The sequence below is a fragment of the Lynx canadensis genome, chromosome D4, assembly GCF_007474595.2.
Source record: "Lynx canadensis isolate LIC74 chromosome D4, mLynCan4.pri.v2, whole genome shotgun sequence".
Taxonomy (NCBI): domain Eukaryota; kingdom Metazoa; phylum Chordata; class Mammalia; order Carnivora; family Felidae; genus Lynx; species Lynx canadensis.
This window is the reverse complement of record NC_044315.2, coordinates 1,860,478-1,886,340: the sequence shown is the minus strand read 5'-3', so window position 1 is coordinate 1,886,340 and position 25,863 is coordinate 1,860,478.

Sequence of the window (25,863 nt, the reverse complement as noted above, 5' to 3'; positions counted from 1 at the left end):
ACCCAAAACTATAAAACTTATAGCAGAAATTCAGCACAGTTATAGGATACAAAATCAAATACAAAAATGAACTGCACTTTTTAAAATGTTTGTTTTTTTAGAGAGGGAGAGAGAGACAGAACACGAGAAGAGGAGGGGTAGAGACAGAGGAAGACACAGAATCTAAAGCAGGCTCCAGGCTCTGAGCTGTCAGCACAGAGCCCAACGTGGGGCTCAAACCCAAGAACCACAAGATCATGACCTGAGCCGAAGTTGGACGCTTAACCACCCAGGTGCCCCGAAATGCATTTCTATACACTGACAACAAACATTTGGAAACCAAAATTAAAACCACAATACCATTTATAATTTTTCCAAAGAAACTGAAATAATTAGATATAAGTCTAATTAAACATTCACAGGATGGGGGGGCAGTTAAGATGGCAGCGTAGTATGGGGACCCTGAGCTTGTCTTGTCCCTGAAACACAGCTACATCAACATTGAACCACTTTTGAACACCTAGGAAATTGATCTGAGGATTAATGCAACAATCTGCATAATTTGAGTGAGAGATCTTGGCAGGTACGCAGTGTGAACTAGGGGAGAAAAAAGCCACAGAGCAGTAAAGGGTAGGAAGCTGACTTCAGAGAGAGAAAGAGAAAAGGGGAGATAATGAAGCGCGTTGGGATCATGCAAGAAAAGCACTCCCCCTGAAAGTAGCTGGAAAGAAGGAGAGAGAGAAAGAGTGAAAACACTCACAGGAGACTGGACGAGAAATCTGTTCCCCAAAACCACTGTAAGTGAAAAAGGAGAGGATTTCAATACTATCAGTTTTATTATTTATTTATTTATTTTTTTAAACAAGGTTGTATTTTTTTTTCAACGTTTTTTTTTTTATTTATTTATTTTTGGGACAGAGAGAGACAGAGCATGAACGGGGGAGGGGCAGAGAGAGAGGGAGACACAGAATCGGAAACAGGCTCCAGGCTCTGAGCGATCAGCCCAGAGCCTGACGCGGGGCTCGAACTCACGCACCGCGAGATCGTGACCTGGCTAAAGTCGGACGCTTAACCGACTGCGCCACCCAGGCGCCCCAATCAGTTTTTTTTTTAAAACAGAAGAGCGCAACATCTGCAGTTTTGGAGCTCAGTGCCAGGCGCTGCTCCAGTGAGGAAGAAAGGTGAATCCCCAAGAGTGGCCAGCACGGTCTGAGGCACCCCTATGCCACTTGGAGAGAAGCAGTTTCCCTGCTTAGAGTGCAATTGGTAGAGGCCCTATGGCCTCCCCATGGGTAAAGTCCTGGCAGATGCTGGAGAGCTGCTATGTTTACTGATACAGGAACAAAGACGTCAGCTGAAGGCGGCAAATCCTGGTGCCAGCTGTGTGTTGTGATTTGCCCTAAATTCTGAACCTCTGCCCCTGCACAGTCGTGTGGATGTTTTCTGGGACAAGTCAGTACCCAGCCATTGCTCAGTGAGACCCTCCCACAGAAGTTCAGGGCAGGTCCAAGCGGCAGGGGTCTCTGAAGTATGGGGTTTTGAAACACAGCCCCATCTGAGTTAAAACTCTGGAGAGAGGCACTGCCTAGCAGGTGGGCAGCTTGGACACAGACCGGATAGAGGCAGGGAGTTGACGGAAGCCTGAGACAAAGGAGGGGTGATTGATCGTGTGTCAGTGAGGGCATGAAATTCCTGCTCCAGAGACTAGAGAGCAGGGTAAAGCCATTTTCACTACTAGCACACCTGCACTGATCAACCCCAGAGAGCTAAGCAGTACCACTAAGTGGAGAATGGAGTCATTACACCAAGCACCACCCCCCCCCCCCCACCCAACCTGCGCCCTCCAGGCACATTTCCAGTAGGGCAAGTAAGCCTGAGAACCAGAGCAGCAGGCTCCTCCCCCAGAGGATCAGCACAAATCCCTCCCCCCAGGTTTAGTCTACAGATCACAGTGTGCTGCAAAGTTTCAGATCTACGGGAAACTGGGTCTAGCTTCATTTCAGTTTCTTTTTGTTTGTTCATCTTATTTGCTTCTGTTTTTGTTTATGTTTATGTTGAGGTTTTTTCTTTCTTTTTCTTTCTTGGATACAGAAAGAGTAAATTTTTGTTGTATTTTCTTTATTTTATTCTATTTTATTGTTTAAAATTTTTTTGTTTTAATCTTTTTTTCTTTAAAATTTTTTTTTATTTTTTTTCTCTTTCCTGTCACACTTCTCTTAACAAGCAGACAAAAACACACCTAGGATCTAGCTTCTTTATTTGATTATTTGGTTTTGTTTTTATTTTTTTAATTTTAATTTTTAATTTTATTTTACTAATTTTTTTTCTTACTCCAAAATGACATGGTGAAAGAATTCACCCCAAAAGAAAGAACAGGAAGAAATGATGGCCAGGGATTTAATCAACACAGATACAAGTAAGATATCTGAACTAGAATTTAAAACCACAATTATAAGAATACTAGTTGGGGTTGAAAAGAGCATAGAAGACACCAGAAAATCCCTTTCTGCAGAGATGAAAGAACTAAAATCTAGTCAGGCCAAAATTTAAAATGGTATAACCCAGAAACAATGAGGAATGGATTCCATGATGGGGAGGATGGATAAAGCAGAGCAGCAAATCAATGATATAGAAGATAAAGTCATGTTAAATAATGAAGCAGAAAAAAAAAAGAGGGAAACAAAGGCAAAAGATCATGATACAAGACTTAGAGAACCTAGAAACCTACTAAAGAGGAATAACATTCATATCATAGGCATTCCAGAAGATGAGGAGAGACAAAAAGGGGTAGAAGGTCTATATGAGCAAATTACAGGTGAAAACTTCCCTAATATGGAGAAGGATTCAGACATCAGAATCAAAGATGCACAGAATTCCCATTGAATTCACCAAAAGCTGACCATCACCAAGGTATATCATAATCAAATTCACAAAATACACAGACAAGGAAAGAATCATGAAAGAAGCAAGGGAAAAAGTCCTTAACCAACAAGGGAAGACAGATCAGGTTTGCAGCAGATCTGTCCAGAGAAACTTGGCAGGCCAGAGGGAGGGGCAGGACATATTCAATGGGCTGAATGGGAAAAATATGCAGCCAAGAATTATTTATCCAGCAAGGCTACCATTCAGAATAGAAGGAGAGATAAAGACTTTCCCAGACAAACAAAAACTAATGGAGCTCATGACCACCAAACCAGCCCTGTAAGAAATTTTAAGGGGGGCTCTTTGGAGAAAAAACAAAACAAAGACCAAATACAAGAAAGACTAGAAAGGATCAGAGCCACCAGAAACACCAACTCTGCAGGGAAGACAATGGCACTAAATACATATCTTTCAAAAATCACTCTGAATGTAAATGGACTAAATGCTCCAATCAAAAACAGAGGGTATCATAATGGATTCAAAAAAAAAAAAAAACAAAAACAAGATCCAACCATGTGCTGTCTACAGAAAACTCACTTTAGACCTAAAGACATGCTGCATGTTGAAACTGCATGGAGGGGAGAGAGAAACATCTATCATGCTAATGGACGTTAAAAGAAAGCTGGAGTAGCCATACTTGTATCAGACAAACTAAATTTTAAAACAAAGACTGTCACAAGGGATGAAAGAAGGGCACTGTATCATAATTAAGGGGTCTATCCATCAAGAAGAGCTAACAATTATAAATATGTATGCCTCAAATACATAAATCAACTAATAACAAACATAAACTCATTGATAATAATAAAATAATAGTAGGGGACTCTAACACCCCACTTACAGAGATGGACAGATCACGTAAGCAGAAAATCAACAAGGAAACAATGACTTTGAAGGACACACTGGACCGGATGGACTTAACAAATATATTCAGAATATTTCATGCTAAAGCAGCAGAATACACATTCTTTTCAAGTGCACATGTGGCATTCTCCAGAATAGATCACATACTGGGTCATATATCAGGCCTCAACAAATACAAAAAGATTGAGATCATACCACGCATATTTTCAGACCACAATGCTATGTAACCTGAAACGAACCACAAGAAAAAATTTGTAAAGACCATAAGTACTTGGAGGTTAAAGAACATCCTACTAAAAAATGAACAGGTTGACTGGGAAATTAAAGAGGAAATTAAAAAGTACATGGAAACCAATGAAAATGAAAACATGACAGTCCAAAACCACTGGGATGCAGCAAAGGCAATCATAAGAGGGAAAGATTTGGCAATCCAGGCCTTCCTAAAGAAGAAGAAATGTGGGGAGCCTGGGTGGCTCAGTTGGTTAAGCATCGGACTTGATTCCAGCTCAGGTCATGATCTTGCGGTTCATGGGTTCAAGCCCCACGTTGGGCTCTGCACTGGCAGGGTAGGGCCTGCTTGGGATTCTTTCTCCCTTTCTCTCTTCCCAAATAAACTATTTAAAAAGGAAGGAATGTCTCAAAAACACAACCTCACCTTACACTTAAAGGAGCTGGAAAAAAACAGCAAATAATGCCCAAAGCCAGCAGAAGAAGGGAAATAATAAAGATTGGAGCAGAAAGCAATGATACCAAAATCAAGGAAACAGAAGAGATCAATGAAACTAGGAGCTGGTTCACTGAAAGAATTAACAAAACTGATAACCCCCTAGCCAGACTTATCAAAAAGAAAAAAGGAAGGACCCAAGTAAAACAAATCACGAATGAAAGAAGAGAGATCACAAACAACACCACAGAAATACAAAGAATTACAAGAGAATATTATGAGCAATTATATGCCAACAAATTGGGCAAACTGGAAGAAATGGATGAATTCTAAAAACATAAAAAATACCGAAAATGAAACAGGAAGAAATGGAAAATTTGAACAGACCTATAACCAGCAAAGAAGTTGAATGGGTAAACAAAAATCTCCCAACAAATGACAGTACAGGGCTAGATGGCTTCCCAGAGAAATTCTACCAGATGCTTAAACAAGAATTAATACCTATTCTTTTGAAACTGTCTCAGAAAAACAGACATGGAGGGAAAACTTCCAAACTCATTCTATGAGGTCAGCATTACCTTGATTCCAAAACCAAAGACCACTAAAAACCACTAAAAACCACTAAAAAGGAGAATTACAGATGGATTTCCCTGATGAACATGGGTGCAAAAATTCTCAACAAGATACTAACAAATCAAAGTCAACAATACATTAAAGAATTATTCACCATGACCAGGTATGGAATTTACTCCTGGGTTGCAGGAGTGCTTCAATATCCACAAATCAATCAACATTATACATCACATTAATAAAAGAAAGTACAAGAACCACACGATCCTCTCAATAGAGGCAGAAAAAGCATTTGACAAAATATAGCATCCTTTCTTGATAAAAACTCTCAAGAAAGGAGGGATAGAAGGAACATACCTCAACATTATAGAGGCCATATACGAAAGACCCACAGTTAATATCATCCTCAATGGGGAAAAACTAAAAGCTTTCCCCCTAAGGCCAGGAACATGACAAGGATGTCCACTCTCACCACTGTTGTTCAACATAGTAATGGAAGTCCTAGTCTCAGCAGTGACACAAGAAAAATAAAGGCACACAAATTGGCAAAGAAGTCGTCAAACTATCACTCTGCTCATATGACCTGATACTCTACATGGAAAAACCGAAAGTCTCCACCAAAACAAAAAAACTGCTAGAACTGATACATTAATTTGGCAAAGTTGCAGGATAGAAAATAAACACACAGAAATCTGTTGTATTTCTGTGCACCAATAAGGAAGCAGCAAAAAGAGAAATCAAGAAATCAATTCCATTTACAACTGCACCAAAAATCGTAAAATTCCTAGGAATAAACCTAACCAAAGAGGTAAAAGATCTGTATGCTGAAAACCATGGAAAACTTACAAAAGAAATTGAAGACAACACAGAAATGGAAAAGTGTTCTATGCTTATGGATTGGAAGAACAAATATTGTTAAAATGTTTGTAATGCTCAAAACAATCTACACATTCAATGCAATCCCTATCAAAATAACACCAGCATTCTTCACAGAGCTAAAACAAATTTGTATGGAACCAGAAAAGACCCTGAATAGCCAAAGTAATTTGAAAAAGAAAACCAAACCTGAGGCATCACAATTCCAGATTTCAAGCTGTATTACAAAGCTTTAATCATCAAGACAGTATGGTACTGGCACAAAAGCAGACATGCAGATCAATGGAGCAGAACAGAGAACCCAGTTGACTCACAAATGTATGGTCAACTTATCTTCAATGAAACAGAAAAGAATATCCAATGGAAAAAAAGACTGTCTCTTAAGCAAATGGTACTGGGAAAACTGGACAGCAACATGCAGAAGAATGAAACTGGACCACTGTCCAGTACCATGCACAAAAATATATTTAAAATGGATGAAAGACCTAAATGTAAGACAGGAAACCATCAAAATACTAGAGAAGGCAGAAACCTCTTTAACCTCAGCTGCAGCATTTTTTAACTAGACATGTCCCTGGAGGCAAGGGAAACAAAACCAAAAATGGACTATTGGGCTGATGAAAAGCTTCTGCATAGCAAATGAAACAAGCAGCAAAACTAAAAGGCAGTCAACAGAATGGGAGAAGATATTTGCAAGTGACATATCAGATAAAGGGCTAGTATCCAATATCTCTACAGAACTTATCAAACTCAACACCCCAAAAACACATAATCCAGTGAAGAAATGGGCAAAAGACATGAATAGTCATTTTTCCAAAGAAAACATCCAGATGGCTAACAGACATATGAAAAGATCCTCAACATCCCTCATCATCAGGGAAATGCAAATCAAAACCACAATAAGATACCACCTCACACCTGTCAGAATGGCTAAAATTAACAACTCAGGAAACAACAGATGTTGGCAAGGATGCGGAGAACGAGGAACCCTTTTGCACTGTTGGTGGGAATGCAAACTGGTGCACTCTGAAGAACAGTATTGAGGTTCCTCAAAAAGTTAAAAATATAATTACCCTATGACCCAGCAACTACACTACCAGGTATTTATCCAAAGGATACAAAAATGCTGATTCAAAGGGGCACATGCACCCCACAGTTTACAGCAGCGCTATCAACAAGAGCCAAACTATGGAAAGAGCCCAAATGTTCACTGACTGACAAATGGATAAAGAATTTGTGGTATATATCATTCAAAAAGAATAAAATCTTGCCATTTCCAACAATGTAGATGGAACTAGAGTGTATTATGCGAAGCAAAATAAGTCAGTCAGAGAAAGACAAATATCAAATGATTTCACTCACATACGGAATTTAAGAAACAAAACAGATGCACATAGGGGAAGGGAAGGAAAAATAAGATAAAAACAAACCATTAGAGAATCTTAACTACAGAGAACAAACTGAGGGTTGCTGGAGGTGAGGTGAGGGGGAAGATGGGCTAAGTGGGTGATGGGCATTAAGGAAGGCACTTGTTGGGATGAGCACTGGGTGTTATATGTAAGTGATGAATCACTAAATTCGACTTCTGAAACCAATACTACACAATAAGTTAACTAACTTGAGTTTAAATTCAATGAATAAATAAATAACATGTACAGGATCTGTACGATGAAAATTAGAAAATGCTGATAGAAAAAAGAATTAAAAAAACACCTAAATAAATTGGAAAACTGAACACAGTAAAGATGTTAATTTTACCTAAATTGATTGTTAGGTTCAATGCAATTCCTATCAAAATTCCAGCAAGGTTCTGCGAATTTATTCTAAAGTTTAATGGAAAGGCATAGGGCCTAGAATAGCTAAAACAATAGCTAAGCAGAAGTGGGAGCTTACTATGTAGTTACAGTAATCAAGATAGTGTGATGCTGGCAGCAGGTTAGATACATAGATCAACACAAGAGATCCCAAAATAGACCCCAAAAATGCTCACCTGATTTCTGACAAAGTTGCAAAAGCATTGCAAGAAGAATAGTCTTTTGGGCTAATGGTGCTGGAGCAATTGGACACTCCTGGGGATAGGGGGAATGAACCTCACACTAACCTTCACACTTTATATAAAAACTAACTCAAAATGGATCACAGATTTGGGGTGCCTAGCTGGCCCAGCCATTGAGTTTCCGACGTTGGCTCAGTTCATGATCTCGTGGTTCATGGGTTTGAGCCCCACATCGGGCTCTCTGATGTCAGCATGGCTCCTGCTTTGGATCCTCTGTCCCCCTGTCTCTCTGAGCCTCCCCTTGCTCCCACTCTCTCTCTAAAACACAACAAACATTTAAGGGGTGCCTGGGTGACTCAGTCAGTAAAGTGTCTGACTTCAGCTCAGGTCACGATCTCGCTGTTCGTGAGTTCAAGCCACGTGTCGGGCTCTGTGCTGACAATTCAGAGCCTGGAGCCTGCTTCAGATTCTGTGTCTCCCTGTCTCTCTGACCCTCCCCTGCTCACATTCTCTCTCTCAAAAATAAACATTAAATAAACAAACATTTTTAAAAAATGGATCACAGACTTAAATGTAATACATAAAACTTTTACCAAAAAACAAAAACAAAAAAACAGAGAGAGAGAAAAGCCTTGAGACCTAAGACTAGCAGGTCTAGGCCTACAATTCTTAGCATTGACACAAAAAGCATGATTCATAAAAAGAAAAAACTCATAAATTGAACCCAATCAAAATACTTCCACTCTGTAAAAGAGAATAAAACGGCAAGCTTCCCACTGGGAGAAAATAACTTCAAACCACAAATCCAACAAAAGATATACATCTAGAATATCTTAAAACTCAAACTCAAACAACCCAATTTTTAAAAAGGTCCAAAAAATATGCAAAGACATTTCGCTAAAGAAGATATATGGATGGCAAATAAACACATGAAAAGTTGGTCAATATCACTAGCTATTAGGGAAATACAAATTAAAACAACGAGATATCACTACACACTTATCAAAATGGGCAAAATAAAAGCAGTGATAACACCAAATGCTGGTGAGGATGTGGAAAAACTGGACTGCTCATACATTGCTTTGTGGCATTTATCACAGAGAAACAGAAACTTATACTCACACAAAAACATGTGTACAAGTGTTCACAGCAGGTTTATTCCTAATGACCAAAAAATAGGAACAACCCACTGTCCTTCAATGAGTGAATGTTACTTATCAATAGGAGTACAACAGCTTGGATCGATCCAAGGGAATTATGCTGTGAAAAAAAGCCAACCTCAAATGGTTACATACAGATAATTCCACTTCATAACATTCTTGAAATGCTAAAATTATAGAAATAGAGATCTCATTAGTGGTTACCAGGGATGAGGAAGGGGGAGGAAAGAAGGTAGCTGTGGCTATAAAACATTAGCATCAGTGATCCTTGTGATGGAACAGTTTTTTTTCTTGACAGTGGTGCTAATCACATGAATTCTACATGTGATAAAAATTACATAAAACAACACACACACGCACACACACAAATGCAAATGAGGGCATGGAAAATGTGAAATCTAGGAAAGGTTGGTGGGTTGTACCGATGTCAATTTCCTGGATATGATAGTGGACACCCTAGGACACTGTTAAGAAGAATGGAAAAGAAATCACTGGCTGGAAAAAAGTATTGTTGGGGCACCTGGGTGGCTCAGTCAGTTAAGCATCTGACTCTTGGTTTGGGTTCAGGTCATGATATCATGGTATTGTGGGTTTGAGCACCATGTGGGGCTCCACACTGGCAGTGCTGAGCCTGCTTGGGATTCTTGCTCTCCCTTTCTCTCTGTCCCTCCCCTACTCACACTGTCTCAGTCTCTCTTAAAAGAAATAAAAATAAACTTTAAAAAAACCAATATTTGTAAACCAAGTATCTGAAAAATAACTCATATCCAAATATAGAAAGGACACTCAAAACTCAATAATAAGGACTCAAGTGACTCACTTGTTAAAAAGGGGGAAAGTTTCAACAGAAATTTTACCAAAGAAGATGTATGGATGGCAAATAGGCACATGAAGAGAAGCTCAACATCATTAGTCATTAGGGAATGAAAACCACAATAAAATGCCACCACACACCTACTAGAATGGCTAAACTTGAAGCCTTTCAAGTTTATAACTGGAGATGATGAAGTGATAGTTTTATGTATGCATACATAGGTCAAAACTTACTAAATTTAAAATTTTATGTCCAATTTTAATGTATACTTTTATCAAATTTTATGTACATTTTAAATATGTCATTGCATGTCAATTATTCTTCACTACAGTTTTTCTTTAAAAATGGAGTAAAGCCTCTGAAGTAATTGACACAATATCAGTCTAACCTATGTGTTATTGCAGTACAAGAAAAAGAATTGGACAGATGAAATATTTGAAGATATTATGGCCAAAATGTACAAAATTAGTGAAATATATCCACCCATAAATCCAGCATGATCTGTGAGCCACAAGTAAATAAATGCAAAGAAATCCACACACAGTCACATTTTAGCCAAACTGCTAAAAACCAAAAATAACAAAATCGTGAAAGCAGTCAGGAAAAAAAAAAAAAAAAAAAAGACAATGCATGTAGAGGAATGAGAAGAAAAATGACTGACATCTCATCAGAAACAATGACAGCCAGAAGACAATGGAACTACATCTTTAAAGAGATGAAAGACAGACTGTCAGCTTACAATTCCATATACAGTGAAAATACTCTTCAAAATAAGGATACTATTAGACAAACAAAGGCTGGAATATTTTGTCTCTAGTATATCAGACCTACACAAAATGTGAAAAGAAGTCCTTCAGGGTAAAAAAGAAAGGATACAGGGAGAAACTCAATTCTGCAGGGAGAAACAGAACACCCGACAGTAAAATCTTTTTGAACGACATGCCATTGTATCGGCTGGATATTCCAGAAAGCAAATGACAAGACAGAGTTAGGAATGCAAGAGGTTTATTGAAGGTGTTGTCTGTGAAAGATAAGAAGAGGGGTCAGAATTTGGCAGGGGAAGCCTTCAGACCACAATGTAAATTGAACATCTGAGGAAGGAATGGGAGAAGGAGCAGGATTTGGCAGGAAGATCTGCTGAAATTGTAGCCAATCTAACAGGGAGCTCCACAGCAAAGAAAACCCACCATAGGAGCGAGACACTGTGCCGGAATGGTCAAGTCCTGGCCGGCCCACCATGCTCGTTCATTGGCTGCGGGTTGCCTAAGGAACGATGGCCTCAGTTCTAAAGCTGAGGCAAGTCCTGGATGTTCTGTAACCAGAGGCTCTCATATAACTGCACTTCTCACAGGAACCATGAGTTTTTTCTTAAAGACAGCTCTGAGAGGCACACCTAGTCTATGGATTCCTAAACTGTATAAAGTGAAGATAGCATAACATGGGGTTTTACCCTATAGAGAAGTAACATATATGACAACAAAGGCACGGAGGTTGCAACTGGAAATATAAAGCTCTTATATTGCCCATGAAGCAACATAGCCTATTTTGTGATAGTGATAAGTTGCATGAGTATATTGAAATCTCCAGAGCAGTGGCCCCTAAATTTTTCGGTTTCAGGACTCCTTTAGATACTTAAAATTATTGAAGATGCCAAAGAATTTCATTTATTGGTTAAGCCTATCAATATTTATACATTAAAAGTTAAGATTGAGAAAATGTTTAAATATTTAAAAAATATATTTTTCAAAACAAAAAAAAATAGGGAAAGAGTGGCATTGCTTTACATTTGCAAAACACTCTTCAATGTCTGACTTAGTAGAAGACAAGTGCATTCTCATATCTACTTCTCCAGTCTGTGGTGAGAATACTATTTTTGTTGATAAAAATCTAGCTTCATACCAGTATGCAGTTGGAATGAGGGGATTTTCTTAATAGTGTTTTTTAATGGCTTTTTTTTTTTTAAGTTTGTTTATCCCGAGAGACAGAGAGAGAGAGAGAGAGAGAGAGAGAGAGAGAGAGGGAGAGGGGACACAAGTTGGGGAGGGGCAGAGAACAAGGCAGAGAGACAGAAACCCAAGCAGGCTCCACACCATCAGCGCAGAGCCAGATACAGGGCTCAAACCCACGAACTGTGAGATCATAACATGAGCCAAAGTCAGAGGTTTAACTAACTGAGCCACCCAGGTGCCCATTTTGTTTTGTTTTTTAGATAATAACGGACATTCTAATTAAAAAAAATTTTTTTTAATGTTTATTTTTGAGAGAGACAGACAGAACATGGGTGGGAGTGGGGCAGAGAGAGAGGGAGACACAGAATCCAAAGCAGGTTTCAGGCTCTGAGCTGTCAGCACAGAGCCCAACACCAGGCTCGAACTCACGAACCATGAGATAGTGACCTGAGCTGAAGTCGGACACTTAACCGACTGAGCCACCCAGGCACTCCTGGGTATTCTACTTTAATACTACACTGAAACACAGTAACTGGTAGTTTTTTTAAGGGAATGCAATGTAGAATCTGAATACCAATCAATAAATTCTCATATTGTTTACATTAAAAACCATTAGCCTAACAGTAATCAAAACAGTATGATACTGGTACAAAAATGGACAATCAAACCAATGGAACAGACTAGAAAACCCAGAAATAAAACCACACTTTTAAGGTCAATTAATCTAGACAAAGGAGGCAACAATATACAATGGAGAAAAGACAGTCTTTTTAATAAAAAGTGCTGGGAAAACTGGAGGGCGACATGCAAAATAATGAAACTGGGCCACTTTCTGACAGCATACACAAAAACAAACTCAAAATGGATTAAATACATAGGTATGAGATGTGAAAACTCCTAAGAGAAAACATAGACAGTAATCTCTTGAACAACAGCCTTAGCAATATATTTATGGATATGTCTCCTAGGCAAGGAAAACAAAAGCAATAATAAACTATTGGGACTACACCAAAATAAAACACTTCTGCACAGAAAAGGAAACCATCAACAAATCAAAAAGATAATCTATTAAATGGGAGAAGATATTTGCAAATGATAGATCCAAAAGGCGTTACTATCCAAAATATATAAAGAATTCATACAACTCAACACCAAAACAAACAAACAAAACCCACAAATAATCTAATTTTAAAATGGGCAGAGTATATACAGAAGGCCAATAGACACATGAAAAGATGCTCAACATCACTCATCATCAGGGAAATACAAATCAAAACCACACTGAGATACCACCTCACACCCGTCAGAATGGCTAAAATAAAAAACACAAGAAATAACACCTGGTGACTTAGTTGAGCATCTGACTTTGGCTCAGGTCATGATTTTGCAGCTCGTGAGTTTGAGCCCCACGTCAGGCTCTCCACTGTCAGCCTCTCAATGCAGAGCCCACTTTGGATCCTCTGTCTTCCTCTCTCTGCCCCTGCCCCACCTTGTGCTCTCCCAAAATAAATCTTTTTAAAAAAATGTTAAAAACAGAATTATCATATGATCCAGTAATTCCACTACTGAGTATCTACGCAAAGAATACAAAAACACTAATTTGAAGATACATGCACCCCTGTGTATTGCAATATTATTTATAATAGGTAAGATATGGAAGCAACCCAAGTGTCCATTGATAAATAGATAAAAGATGTGATACACACACACACACACACACACAAACATAATGTTACTCAGCCATAAAATAATGAAAATCTTGCCAGATGGATCTAAAGGGTATAATGCTAACTGAAATAAATCAGAGAAAGACAAATACTGTCTGATTTCACTCATATGTGGAATTTAAGAAATAAAATAGATGAATAGAGAAAGAGTGGATAAACCAAAAAAACCAGACTCCTAACTATAGAGAACTGACAGGGAGGTAGATTGGGTGGGGGTAGGGGGGGATTGGGGGGTAAACTAGATGAAGGGGATCAAGAGTACACTTTTCTTGATGAGCACTGATTAATGTATAGAATTGTTGAATCACTATATTGTACACCTGAAACTAATACTGTATATTAATTATACTGGGATTAAAATTCTTAAGAAAATGGACATAGGACTTCAACAGACATTCTCCAAAGAAGACATACAAACGGCAAACAACTACATTAAAGAGTGCTCAACATCACTAATTATCAGTGAAATGCAAATGAAAACCACAATGAAGTATCATCTTACACCTGTTAGGATAGCCATTATCAAAATGGCAATAGATAACAAGTGTTGGCAAGGATGTGGAGAAAAGAGAACCCTGTGCACTGGTGGTGGGAATACATAATGGTGCAGCCACCATGAAAAACAGCATGGGGAGTCCCTCAAAGACCTGAAATTAAAACTACCATATGATCCAGTAATCCCACTTCTAGGTATCTATCCAAAGGAAATGAAATCAGTATCTTGAAGAGATATCTCTTCCATGATAACTGCAGCAATATTCACAATAGCCAAGGTATTGAAACCATCTCTGCCCCTTGACAGATTAAAATGTGGCATATATGTGCAATCGACTATTATTTAGGCATGTGAAAGAAGGAAATCCTGCCATGTATGACAATGCAGAAGAACTTGGGAGGACCTGATGCTAAATCCAATAAGCTAGATGCGGGGAGACAAATACTGCAGGATATCACTTGTCTGTGGAATTTTAAAAAGTTGAAACTTAGAGAAATAGAGTACAGAATGGTGGTTGTCAGGGGTTGGGACATGTGGGAAATATTGGTCATAGGGTTAACTTTCTTCAAACTTCAGTTAACTTTCAGTTATAAAATAAGTTATAGAAATCAACTGTACATATGGCAACTACAGTTGATAATGTATCATATACCTGAAATTTGCTGAGATTAAATCTGAATAGGTTTTAACACACACGGTATGTCTATGAGGTGATGGACACGCTAATTTGTGGCACTGGTTACCAGGTGTGTTTACATCAAAACACCAATTGTACACCTTAAATAAGTATGATTTTTTGTCAATCCCCATCGTAAGTCAAGCTTATAGTCAGGGCTCAACCAAGGCCTTCGGATGCCAGAGACCCACTCTTCAGCATCCTTATCTCAGCCGCAAGGGTCCTTCCCAGCTGATAACCTGGGCACCTTCGCTCCTCTCCTCTCGCAGGCCGGCATGCCTGGGGGCTTGCCCTGCACTTCCTGACCTGGGTGGGATCCGGTGATTTCCTCTGCAGGGAACAGCACACCCACTCCCTGTGGTACAGTTCATTCTTCTCACACAACTTGAGGTGTGGAGGTGAGCAAGTGCTGGCGTTGCCCCAGGAGCTCAGTGATGTCAGAGTAGGTGGGCCTGAACCCCTCCTAGGGCTCTTGGTCATCACACAACTGTGTTCAAAGGGAAGCAGCAGCGTTCTCCTCCACAACCTTCCTAAGGAACCCTCTTCCCCTCCACCACTCCTTACATTATCAATGGTTGGACCAAGTCACAACTTATCCCTAGACCAAGAGCTAGGACACACCTCCCCCACCCCAGGTAAGATTCACACCTCAGTGAATCCAGGACCCTGCAGGAAGCCCTTTGGGGCTGTCCTCCAGCCACCCTGTACCGGCTCCCTGGAAACTTCGCATATCCTGGGGAAGGGCGGCAAATGCGCCCCCAGCCCCTGCACTCCCCCTAGGCCACCCAGGGAGCCCCACCAGGGCCTGTCCCAGATTGCTGAGCCCCAGCACCTCCCCAGAACCATTCCCACCCTTACTGCCTGCTGGTTAAACCTCCTTTCCGGGTGGAGAAAACAGCTAATCGCAGTGTCCTCCACCTGCTGCTACAATGCGACTCCCTGCCCTCAGTCCTCCGGGTTTACCGCTTGGCAAGTTTACATGAAATGCAAAAAACCCCTCATTTCAAGTGCCCACTTTTGCCACTTATTCTCCAGTTGATTTGGCGCTCAGAATCAAGCATTTGTCCCCTAGTCCTTGCTGCTTCCATGGGGCAACGAGCTAAGCTTCTTAGCCTAATTCCTGCCGCAGAAGAGTTTCGAGCAAGGGGAGAAAAGGCGCTTTAGGCTGCAACAAGGAGCTCAGGTGGTGGTGGCAGGGAGCGGCCAGGGCCCCTGAGCTCTACTTTCTGCCCCGTTTTGCCACGGACCTAAAACCATCCTAAATAAAAGGAGAGTCTGTGAAAGGGTTAAAGGCCTTCTGAGCTGCACCAGGCGGGGAGGTGGCACCTGGCGAGGGCCCCACACAGTCCTGGGGGCAGAACCGGTCTCAGCCGAAAGGGTGCCTGCCAGGTGTGAACACTGGGGGTGGGACCGAGCCCACTCATCCTCTGGCTGCCCCTCTGCTGCGGTGCCCTGCATGCGTGTTGTCCCACCACCGACCCACTGGGCCAAGCCACACGCCTAAAGCCACTCCCCAGCCTGCCCCGTGTGACACCCACTGTGGACACAGGCGTCACTAGGTGGCACTGCCGAGAACTCTCCAGAAGGCTGGCGGCTGAAAGGTCTGCCCTCCCCTTCCATCCTCAAGCCTGAGAAGGGCGATGGCCAGTTTAGGGCAGGCAGTCGTCATGATGAAGAGGCGACACCTTAACAAGGGAAACCATGTGTTAGATGGCAGAGAAGCTAGAGTTCGGGGCATCTGTCAGGACGCCCCCTACAGGCTGTAGGCAGTCAGTCTTGGGAGTTGTGTGAAACATGATTAATAGCGGATAAATGCAATTACTCTGCCCCACACCCTCTGACTTAGGGAAAAATAGCCTTTAAGTCAACCTAGAATTTTTAGTTAAGGGTTTCAAGCAAGACGGAGGACTCCATAATCCGAAGGGATCGAATACAGATGCTTCCCCTAGGCGGCCGAGCAACCCCCACCATTGCCCAGGTCCCACCACTCCCCTCCTGCCAACATCCCAACAGTGGAAGGCAGACTAGGAAACATGAAGTGGGGAAAGCAAGGAACACCTGGAAAATCAGTTCAAGGAAACGGAAGAAAAAATGAGGGCTGGCTAGTGTGGCCCACCTGATTTGAGGATAACTAGAAATAATTTAGAATACTCTTACAGGCAATACTAGAAGGAATTTGAGATGTTGATTAAAATACCACCCTAACCTTACTATGGCCACTATCATTTCTACTTTCTGGCTCTTCCCCTATGCATTTTCCACTCAAATTAGTGTACAGGGGATTGACAATCTTGCCACTCATCAACTGAAATCTTTAAAGGGATACACAATGTAAAATGTGCCTTAGAAACCACACCCAACGTCAATTTACAGAGGAAGCTAAAGCCCCAGTCACAGGTATGTACTATGCCTAGAAGCACCTCCTGACCTTTTCCTCCACTGAACATCCTCTAAGGGGACAGGATATGAAACTCCACTGAAATTCCCTTGCAAACTTTCCACCCTGGAGTCTTTTAATTATAGTTTAACATAGCTTGAAATAAATTATATCTAGTGCTGGGATACTAATGCACACACATCCCAGGCTCAATGTTTGAACCACACTGGGGAATTAAGGGAGGGACACACCAGTTTCTGCAAGGTACTGTCTGCTTGAGTCGATGCAGAAAAATCACTGCCAGACAGTGGGGCATCCCAAGCACATGCAACTGTGTGTGGAGACATGCAAGCACTTGTAAAAATGGAAATGCCAGATACGGCTCAAGTTAGCTTCATTAATGTGCCTCTGTGAACAGATCAGCAAATTATTATGAATAAAACAATGAAATCAAGTACTTTAACAGATCTTAAAACAAGCCTACATACAAATAAATGTATCTAGTTCTGCAAGGACAGAGGTGAAAGAATGATTTTAAAACAAGTCTTAAAATAGTATTTTATTGAAAAGATATTTAACAAAATATAGTAACTCCACTACTCAGCCCTCGTACACATTTGATTCAGCCACAGGGGTACATATCATAATGGCGCCCAATGCGACGATGGGTTGCCACAATATGCAACACCAAAGAGCTGCCCCAAATCCTAAGTCCAGACCCAGACCTACTGCAAAAAATATTTACAAATACAGCAAACATTTCCACAGCCTTGTTATATGCCTTCATTCAGGTTTAACAGAGGCCACAGAGGGGGAAACAGCTGGCAGTTTCTAGATCAGAAACAGGAACTTCACCATAAACAAAAAGCCTGTTTGCCATAACTTCCCAGTGACCTCAAAGCCAGGCACATAAGCACCTATTTCTTCAGAGTCCTAACTTCTCACGAGAGGACTCGCAGTTACTGACGTTGGTGCCATGCTGCACGTTTGTAAGTCACTAACGCCAGCATCGCTTCCTTGGGTCTTCCTGCAATGTTTTCACTCGTAAGAGGACATGCAGGTCAAACCAAGGTGCCAGGAACCCGCAAGCGTGGAATGATCAGGCCCTAAGAAAGGCAGCAGGTCGTATAGTTACCTCCTTGTGGGCACAACCCCTGCCCTAAAACTATGCAACCCACTACCTCTTCCTAGGGGCCCACGTCCCCGCTGGGCATCCACGTGGCAGGTGCACGGCACAGTAACCTGTTAGGTCAAGGCCATCCTGTTTGGCTTTCAGTTCAAATTCGAACCAATTACGATTTCTTCACTGATGCTTTCAGAAAGGTACTGGCCACGACCCTGGTAAAACTCACAAATCCATTTGCTTAAAACCAAACCTCTTGTCACAAAGGCACAAAAATGTAACTGCATCCAAAGATGCAAATCGCAGAAGCCTAATACCCAGTCCACCATACGTTGTTGGAACCACAGACTTTTAAAAACATTTGAAGTATTACAATTTAAGTATCAAATTTCACAACATCCCCAGCCTCTCTTGGTACCCCAGACAATTAGATGATACTCATGTGTACATGCTGTTTGCCACTTCTACCGGAGCACATTATCACACCAAGTCCCCTCTGGAGCCCACGGTTTTTGACCTAAGTGTTTTCATAAAAATGTAGCCGTTCTCCACAATTTGATTTACTTACTGGGTTGCGCTAAGTAAGATCTGAAGTGGGTCCTTGTTTAATTAACGAAAGATACTGATTCATGTTTCCCCAGACCTTAATTATTCGGCTGCAGAACAGCAGGATATCCACACTAGGGGCAGTACGTGCGTCGGAAAACCACAAAACCCCATGACTCCAGTAGACACACAGTGAGAATTATCCAACTTGTCAGCTTCACAAAAATTAAGCCGAAGAGAATTTCTTGAACATTCCTGCCTTTCTTTGGCACACCAGAAAGCAACGAACGTAAGAGGTTTCCCCCATCTGTCCAGTGTATAACAAGGATCAATTCTGGACCACGCAGGTATCCATCTATATACACTAGGAACGAAATAAAAAGCATAAATCCAGCCCAAAGAGATCACCTGGGCCCGGCCCATCCAAGAGAATCGATGTTTTCTCTCATGCAAAGTTCCTGCTGCCAAATGCAATAAACTGGAATTATCCTAGACATTAAGGTTCAGGACAGATGGAATTATCTGGGAAGAGATGACCTCTCCCTCACCTCCACACTTTGCACCTCTTTTTCTTCTCCCACAACAAAATGAACAGCAAGTACTTAAAAAAGGGAGCTTTTAGCGTTGATCCCAAGGTAGGGTATGGCTTGACTACAGAAGAAAGCTGAAACACAGGCCTCCATGGGTGTTACAACTCAAGGAGCCCTTTCTGGCATTATCCTCCCATTTCCTCTGAAACAACACCCTGTGGATTTCCCTCTTTGACAGCTTCAGGAGATTCCTCTTTGCGAATGAAGGACCCCTTCAGGTTTGGGGCGACTAAGGTGAGGTCTTCGCAACTTATCAGAAGCAAGGGTAGAACCCAGGGCCCATTTCTCATTTCCCAAGCTGGAGATTAAGCTGTCCAAATCAACATACCAGTGAAACAGTGGTCACAACTTTGCCGAAGGCCACCCTCGAACCCAAACTGGGGGTGATAAGTGACCTGACCCCGGTTCAGCTCAGGCAGTGCCTTTCTGGTCTGTATTTACCACTGCCACACTGGACACGTGTGGCAGGATATAGAGTGATGAACCTATTCTAATTCCAGAGGGGCTTACTCCCCTATGAAAATTCGCTCTCTCCACTCTTTGAGATTTCTGTTTAACTTCAAATTCCTGAAAACATACCATATGTGAAACGGAAAAATATGTGATCACTGTCTCTATCGTAGTACACTATCCTTCTTGAACAGAGAAAATCAGCAACTGATGTAAACGAAGTACAAAACAATGTCAAAATTAATTCTTCTGAGTTTTAATATCGTCTAGATAAAACCAAAATGCAGCAAGTCTACTCCTCAGGGAAGGCAATAGATTGTATAGTTATCTCCTGAACAGGGTAAAATCACTACCCCACAACTATACAATCTACTACCTCACTCTGATAGAGCAATCTTTTCTTCTGGAATGGAGAACATAATCTTTCTCAAAAGAAAAATGTAACGTAAAATCATCAGCATCAATCAAATTAAAATATACAGTTACTCTTATACACAGAAATGAGAAAAAGAAAGTATTCCCATCACCATCTAGTCTACTTGCTCAAGTTTTTAATCTTTTAAACATGCAAGCAACTTGCACACCACAAAGAAATGCAGCACCACAGCATTTTTACACAAGTTAATTTAAAACACTGTACAATCAGTTATTAACTTTCTAGGAGGTCGCTGAGATGCAGATTGTTCTATCACGTTAGGAAAGACAGTAGATTGTATAGTTATCTCCCAGTGGTGGGTGTGACCCTAAAACTATACAACCTACTACCTCATCCCACAGTGAAGACAAGGTCCAGGGTAAATGCTGGAAAGGGACCACAGCTGAGCACCACAGGAAGGCTTTCTCCTCAGTAACCCTGGTTCCCCTGTGTGATTAAAGGAAAAAAAGAAAAGTATTAGAACAATTTCATTCACTCAACTTGAACTAAGTGTAACTGAACAAACCTGAAATCAGCATTTTAAGTTATAGCTACATGTATGATCTATGTGGTGCCCTCATTTCCCATTATGACTGAATAGTCATAAATGCTTTGTTATACGAATGTGCTCCCAATATACCATATATTTACAAGATTCAGAAATCACTTATTACTATCAACTTTTGATTTTTTACAGTTGCCACAAATGAAAATTCATAAAATCACATATCCTTCCATGAGACACAAACAAAATCCATTATAAAAGAACACAAGAACCTCTACTGAATCCTTATGCCCTCAAAACCCAGAAGTGCTGTACAGCTTGCATAATCTATGATTAAATGCATTTATATACAAAGGGAGGATATAAAAAATGTAAAAGGAACCTAATTTTTATTAAAACATTTTTTTAATACTTATTTTTGAGAGAAAGTGTGGGACAGAGGATCCGAAGCAGGCTCTGCGCTGACAGCAGACAGTCCAACGTGGGCCTCAAACTCCTGAACCGTGAGATCGTGACCTGAGCTGTCAGACACCTAACCGACTGAGCCACCAGGTACCCCTTGAGAACGTAATTTTTAAATTAACGTAATGCACGTAATTCCATGCCAACAAACACTACGTGGTCTTTGTAAAAGAAAATTAACTGGATCTCACCAGGATCCTTCCTTTAACTGGAAAGGTGCTGTGATGGTGTCAAAGGTAGGGACCAAGCTATCTAACACCTTGGCAAAATACTTTTGAACTAAGCAATATGATCGCTTTAGTTTTATCATCAAAACCTTAAAATCCAAATTAGTCTAAATCACAGTAAATATTAGTCTTCAATATACAGAGTTCATACTTGAGAGGTAGCCACTACAGATTATTTTTTTTAAGGCATACACTGATTTTAATGACAAAGAAAGTTACTAAGTAGTGACTTAGTGACCAAAACCTGTAATCAAAAACACTCTTTGGGGCGCCTGGGTGGCGCAGTCGGTTAAGCGTCCGACTTCAGCCAGGTCACGATCTCGCGGTCCAGGAGTTCGAGCCCCGCGTCGGGCTCTGGGCTGATGGCTCAGAGCCTGGAGTCTGTTTCCGATTCTGTGTCTCCCTCTCTCTCTGCCCCTCCCCCGTTCATGCTCTGTCTCTCTCTGTCCCCAAAAAATAAATAAACGTTGAAAAAAAAAAAATTAAAAAAAAAAAAAAAAAAAAAAAACTATCACTTCTTATAAAAAAAAAAAAACAAAAACCACTCTTTGACAATACAACTCAACATGGAATGGAATTGAAAGTCTAAAAATAAACCCCACAGAATGAGAAAACTGATTTTCAGTAACAGTGCCAAGTCAATTCAATGGGGAAAGAGTAGTTTTTTCAACAAATGGTGCTGGGACAACTGGATATCCCCACATGAAAGAATGAATTTAAATTTTTTTTAATTTATTTTTGACAGAGAGAGAGACAGCGCATGAGCGGGGGAGGGGCAGAGAGAGAGGAAGACACAGAATCCGAAACAGGCTCCAGGCTCCAAGCTGTCAGCACGGAGCCTGATGCGGGGCTCGAACTCACGAACTGTGAGATCATGACCTGAGCCGAAGTCGGATGCTCAGCCCACTGAGCCACCCAGGCGCCCCTGAAAGAATGAATTTAGACCCCTACCTCACAACATATGTAAAAGTTACTTAAGACAACCTAACTTAAAGAAGGGCAAAGGATTTAAACAGACATTTCTCCAACGATTAATAAGCGCACAAATGGCCAAGTGTCTAAGATGCTCAACATGATTTAGTAGTTATTAGGGAAACCTAAACCAAAACCACAATGGTATGCCAATTTCAAATCCACTAGGATGGCTCGGATCAAAAAGACAAAAGTGTTGATGAGGATGTGGAGAAATTAAAATTAGAATCCTCATATACTGCTGGTGGGAATGGAAAATGGCACCAGGTATTCTGAAAAAGTTTAGCAGTTCACTAGAAAGTTAAATAGTTACCACTTGACCTAGCAATTCCAAGCCATAGGTATATTCAGGAGAAAATTAAACACAAACACTTGTACACAAATGTTTCAGAGCAGCAATATTCATTCAGAATTGTCAAAAACCAAGCTTCAAATCCTGGCCCAGGTCACTCACTGCAACCAAAACCTTGTACAAGTAATTCAGCCTTTTTAGTCCCTCGGCTTTCTTAGCTGTAACTTCAGTACATTGGACTAAATGATCTGTAAGAATAAGGGGAAAGATTTACCATGCCGACATACATAAGGCCCCATTTGTCAAGCCCTTCACGGGTGCCATCTTATTCAATAGCCACCATCTCTATTTTCCATAGGCGGAAACTGGTGCTAAATTTAATAACTTGCCCCAGATTACAGATGATAGCACTGCATCTCCAAAGTTACTACAGCTGAGCTCGTTTACATTCTACATGGCCAGAAGATCCAAGGTATGAACATGCAGACAACTGTTCCTAAAAAGTCAAGCCTTTATTAGCCAAAACCTTTCCTCAGAACCCGCATGGTTCTTTTAAAAGAAATGACAGCCAACAGTAAAACTGGCTGGTACCTTTACCCCAACCCTCAACTCCAAATAATTTTCTCATTTAAAACATGTCTGAATCCTCCTCAAACATAGGTATCTAAAAATGAAATAAATGTACAATCTAGCTTACTCTGTACTATTTTTCCTGATCCAGCAATGTAAATCCAGTACCATATTGGTAGAAAGTAATGTGGCAATTTACATACCAAGGACTACTAACATATTCCTCAGTTTTGTGGGAAAATATACACAACATAAAGTTGGATGTTTATGAACAAGGGGTAGGGGAAACATATCTACTATGTAGCATCAGTATTCATTACAGCAGTCGTTTCCCTCTTTCCACAACCTACAGCAAGAAAAACATCTCATGTTTCTAAACAGTATTCATAGGGGCGCCTGGGTGGTTCAGTCGGTTAGACGGCCGACTTCGGCTTAGGTCATGATCTCACAGTCCATGAGTTCGAGCCCCGCGTCGGGCTCTGTGCTGACAGCTCAGAGCCTGGAACCTGTTTCAGATTCTGTGTCTCCCTCTCTCTGACCCTCCCCCGTTCATGCTCTGTCTCTCTCTGTCTCAAAAATAAATAAACATTAAAAAAAATTTAAAAAAAAAATGGGAACGTCACCTGATGCCATTTAAAAAAAATAAAAATAAAAAATAAACAGTATTCATACATGTCTATACCTAAGTATTACCAACACAATAAATTGTCTATGTTCACAAATCAACACTATCTCTTACTCTTATGTTTTCTCTTTCATTATACACAGTAAGTTGATTTTATGATCCACTGATGGTTCTCAGCCTCAGCTTTCCAGAAAGCATGGATAAGAGCAAATTTTGGAAACTAAAATCTGACAGCTGACAGGAGGCCGTGTTTAATTAAGCAAGCTTTCAGAAACACAGAACACAATCCATATACTAGAACTTAACACATTATGAAGACCCATGGAAATGTTCGTTAAGAAATAAGGTTAAGTAAAAACCCTAACATGTACACAATCACAACTATATAATGCTTGGCTACCAGGAAAGAGAAAGGAGTATGGGTAAGTAGCTAGCGTATTTCAGCTCTTGAAACTTTTCCTTCTGTAAAGTGTATTTCAGAATCAAAGACCTGATCTGAATCCTGGCTCTTTATTCCCCATATATTTATTTACATCATGTAATCTCTGAGGCTTTGTTACTTTAACTTACAAAAATCTGCCAAATTTTACATGGCTGTTAAGAGGGGTTCAAAATAAAATACAAAAAGCACCAATTACAATGCCAAGTACATAATGGATGCTCAGTTACCTGTTATTATTGGACTGTTAACTAAAACATTCTTGGACAAGATGCTATTAGCTAAAACTATGTGAATTTGATCTTTCAGATAAATTTTTGGGGAAGTAACACTTATATATCCACTTTCTACGCTTATTCACATACTATCTCAATCTGTAGCTTGACAGTCCTCACCGATTAAAAATTACTGTGATTGGGGCATCTGGGTGTTTCAGTCGGTTGAGCATCAGGCTTGGTTTCAGCTCCGGCCATGATCTCATGGTTTTGGGAGTCTGAGCCCTACATCAGGCTCAGTGCTGGCAGTGAGGAGCCTGCTTTGGATTCTCTCTCTGCCCCTCCCCTGCTAACACACATACTCTCTCAAAATATAAAGTTTTAAAAAATAAAAATTATGATTAAAAGTCACAATTGAACTTGGACAAAATGTGTTTTAAGAAACTGATTTTAGCACAACATAGCAGTATAGGGAAGGAATTCAGGCCAATGGCTTTGGGGTCAAGCAGGTACTCAGTGACTGTGTTTTTGGGTAAATTACGTAACCTCCTCAAGATTTAATTCTCTCATCTCAGGTTAGAGAACGAACATGCACACTTCATGGGGGTTGTTTTACGAACTGGGAACATGTGCAAAGCACCTTAATGACCCAGAAGTACTCAACAAGTAACTCTTCCTTTTTACCAAATTGTATCAATTTGAGAAACTGTCTCAGAGAAAGTTCCTTTTGCTAAATATACTTGTGATAGAAATACTTATGTTCAATGTAAAACCTGCTTTGTCAATTTACAATGTGCTATGAAGAGGCAAGTCTAGTTATTATGAATAAGCTTGTTTGCCTATATCTATACCTATTTTTAAAATCCACTTATTTCAGTAAATGACAGTGTATGATATTATGTCATACTATTTAACACACTACTTGTATAGTCAACAGCCTAAAGTCAGGGTTCTTAACCTGCATCCATAACAGGCTTCAAAAAGGGCTACAGTAACCCCCAGAAATTGTATATACAATTTTTCTGCAATAATCTACAGCTCTTATCAACATTTGCAAGAAGGTTTATGACCAAAAGGTTAAGCATCATAGTTTGAAAAACACATTTGAATACACATTCTGAAGGCTACATATTAATGAAGTAAAATATATAAATTTCACTTCTGCATTTATCAATTTTACAAATATAGTATTTTAAACAAACTAGCTTCTAAATTCTTAAAATATGCTAAACTCAGTTCAGTAACAGGCCTACTCTACCTTTGACATACATCATACCTATTAAGAATTTGAACTTGAGCTAAAATGTTGATGTTCTAGGGGTGCCTGAGTGGCTCAGTCGGTTAAGCGGCCGACTTCGGCTC